The sequence below is a fragment of the Carlito syrichta genome, unplaced genomic scaffold, assembly GCF_000164805.1.
Source record: "Carlito syrichta isolate Samal-C Ts95f unplaced genomic scaffold, Tarsius_syrichta-2.0.1 Scaffold120529, whole genome shotgun sequence".
NCBI classification, from domain to species: Eukaryota; Metazoa; Chordata; class Mammalia; order Primates; family Tarsiidae; genus Carlito; species Carlito syrichta.
Genome location: NW_007064625.1, coordinates 89,173 through 92,850, shown reverse-complemented (window position 1 = coordinate 92,850; position 3,678 = coordinate 89,173).

Sequence of the window (3,678 nt, the reverse complement as noted above, 5' to 3'; positions counted from 1 at the left end):
GCGGGCTCAGGCAATCCACTCACCTCCGCCTCCCAAAGGCGTGGGATGACAGGCTGAGCCACCGAGCCCGGCTCTGAAATACTTCTTACCTTTCTCTCCTTTTTCGCCTCTTTGCTCTCCTCTTTGGGAGGAGTCCCTCTACTCAGCCCCCCAGTCTTTCCCCCAGTCTCTCACTTTCATTATTCCAAATCCTAACCCTTGACTATCCCTCTTTATCCACATCACCCTGTTCTTGTTTTATGGATGCAACATCTTCTTTCCACTCAGAGGATTCTGTCTTGTAAACAAGCATCTTCCTCTTGGCTGGCCGCCATAGCTCCGAACCCGCCACACACCTTCTCTGACCTGGCCCCTGATGGCCACGTCTGCTGGTGGGTAGCTGGCTGTCTGCCTCTGCTTCTGTTGAGGAGAGAGGTGTGATGCTGGAGGGCGGCCCAGGTGCATGCACTGTGGACACTGGCTCATTCCTGAGGGCTCTTGGGGACCCCACTGCCGTGTTTGAGTCTAGCAGCCTCTCCTCCGGGCTGGCTGGTTTCCACAGGGGTCTCTGTGTTTCCTCACTGGGATGCTGGCCTGTACCTGCTGTCCTGGAGCCGGTGAAGGGGAGGGGCTGAGAGCGTAGACTCCTTTCAGTGGCTAGCCACGCTGACTGGGCAAGTGTCACAGGGAGGCCGGACATCCTGTGGTGGCCACATGAGCCGCGGCGGCAGCTCCAAGTCGTGGAACAGGAGGGCCCGGGAAGCTCTTCCAAGACTGCACAGGGAGTGAGTCCTGCCAGCTGGCTGCCCCGTCTCCTATACCTATGAGCCCTTTGGGACAGGGACAGTCTGCTCACGTCCCCACAGTCGGCCAGGTTCAATTCCTGAAGTAAACAAGGGCTGCCAGACTCTGGAGCTCACTCCGCCCTGTCCTCCTTCAGGCTCTGCCTCTTCCTGGGAGGCCCGTGTCCCCTGTTGTCCCCCCCATGTGGGGACTGTTTGATGTGAGCAGGGACATCCTCGGAGGCTCCCTGCCCGGCCATGCTGCTCTCCGGGTGATGTCCTGCTGCCTCCGCTCAGGGTAGCCTAGAAAGGACTCCCTACCCTGGTCCTGGGAAGCCACAGCACTCCCTTGTCTACTGCCAGGAAACACACCACCTGGTGTCCCCAACACACATGCCGGGGTCAGAAAGGGGCGCGAGGGACTTGCCAGGAGGAGCCGTGGAGCAGGATGAGTAGGTGGAGTTGGCGAGACCTCTGGCCAGTCTCAGGTGACCCGCCTGGCCTGTCCCGTTCGCTGCCCCTGGCCGTGCCCGGCTTGCTGCATTTTGGACGTGGCCTGGGTTGGGTGGGCGCTGTGCAGCCCAGTCCTCCGCTCCCTCGTCCTCCCTGACAGCCCAGCTTCCAGGAAGCGGTCTCCCACCTGGGGCCTGGACTCTTCGCAGCTGCACTCATGGCCACCAGGACCCAAATGCCCCAGGTCTGAGATTCGCTGACCTCGGGAAGAATCACATGGGCCTCCAGCTCTGTGGTGGTCCCACCCTCATGACATCTCTGACCCTCCTACCCTGGCCTCCAGGTCTGGCTGACCCTGCGCTGCCGGCGGAGCTAAGCCCCTCAGTTCCTGTCCATCCAACCTCGGCCCCTGTGCAGTCAAACCAGCCACAATGACGCCCTTGTGCTTGGGTAATTCTGCCCGGCCAAGCTTGGGACTTGGAGTGTCACGTAACCTGCCGGAGGCTCTGGCTTTGTGAATCGTGCAGCATGCACCGACCAGTTCCATCGCAAGTGGGACGGGGCTTAGCTCGGTGGCCTTCTCTGGGGGCAGTTTTGCTCCCCCCAGGGGAAACTTGGTACTGTCTGGAGACATTGTTGCCATCACGAGTAATGGCCTGCAGTGGGGCGAGGCCAGAGATGCTGTTAGACATCCCACTGGCACAGGACAGCTCCAGAACTTGATTATCTGGGACAAGAGCCCACAGGTTGAGGTAGGGAGGCTGGCCCAGCTCGCCAGACATGTCCCCTCCACAGTGGGGTTGGGGACCCACCTAGTGAGCCCACCTGGGACACCACTGGCCAGGCCAGTCCCTCCCTGGCTCCTGGCTCTGAATGCAGACGTCCCATAATCCAGGCCCTGGCCCTGCTGCACTCATGGCCCCACAAGGGCACCAGGGGAGAAGCCAGAACCTGACTCTAGCAGGAACCAGCCAGTAATGGTCTCCTGTTGCCCCAGCTCCCAGTTGTAACGCGGCACACGGACGGCGCCCTCCAAATGCCTTCCCACGCCTGTGTCTGGTCTTCCCAACACTCTGAAAGTGGGTGTTTCCCTGACTGGCGAGGAGGCAGGTGCAGAAGGCACGAGATCCACAGGGTCAGACGCCAGCTGTGAGGGCAGGGCCAGGAGCCAGGCTCATCTTGACCTATAAGACTGTCCCCAGGCAGGGGGCCGAGTGAGCGAGGGGCCTGGACTCGCCAGAGTTGCTAGAAATAAAGACTGCACTACAGAGGGATGTCCCCCCCAGACAGCAGGGTCACAGGCCAAAGAGGCGTCAGCCTGGATCCGCTGGAACCCAAGTCAGAGTCCGAGATCCAAACTCACAGTGCGCTCCAGCCCAGGCAAGGCCCGGGCACAGGCCAGCATCCTCAGGGCAGCACACCTGGTCTCCACCCGTGGGCCATGCAGACTCTGCAGGCTGCGTCACCTCTGTGCCTCAGTTTCCCCATGTTTAGGCGGAGAGTGCTTTCCAGGCAGGATGGCCATGTGGGTCTGAGAAGACCCTGGGAGCCCGTGTCCTCAGGCACGGCACCCCCACCCGTTTCTCCCGGCAGGTGTCCAGGTGGAGGGGACATCACTCCATCTCACGCTCCAGGCACTCCTGTCCTAGTGACCTAGACCTTCCTTCTCCCAGGAAGCCCCCCAAGACCCCTCACCTCCCCCTGCCCCCTCTCATTGGGGCGGGAGGGCAGGGCCTGTGACCCTGACGTCTCAGGGGACATCCCGCGGTCGCGCAGCTCCTGGCCTTGCCCTGGGCAGCGCCTCCGATCTCCCCTTTGGTGACTCCTCTGCAGGCCCTGCGCACCCTTAGAGCAGGGACCGCATCTTGCACATTTGTCCCCCGAGCAGGAGCCCAGTGGCAGCTGACTGGGGACACTCTTCGAGCCCCCATTTTACAGGCGAGAAGCCTGAGGTCCCAAGGGCGCCAATCACTCCTCGCAGACTCAGGAGCCAGGATCTGAACCCGGAGCCCGAACACTTCCACGGGGGTGTCGGGCAGACAGCCGCCCCCAGCAGGCAGGGCCTTCTCTGGTCCGGGTCAGACTCCGCGGGCGCCAAGCACCCCATCGCCCGCGCCACACGGTGCACAGGCTGCTCCCCTCAAGGACGCAGGGAAGGTTCAGGCCCCGCCGGGCTCCTGCGCAGAGGTGGAGGCCACCAAGAAGAGGCCACTGCGGCCACTCACAAGCTCCCGCACCCCAGGCCAAGCGCTGGGCTGAGGCCCGCACTCAGATCCCCGGAGGGGCTCGCTCCCACTTCAGAGAGGCAGAGACTGAGGCTGGACAGCCAGGCCCGCTGGGCCCCACAGCCCCCTCCCTGCCCGGGCGAGGCGGAGCACCAGGGCGGGGCGACGGGAGTGGGGCGGGGCGGCGGTGGCTCTGGCTCGCCGTGGGGGCGGCCTTCGCGCGTGGGCCGGTCCTCGGA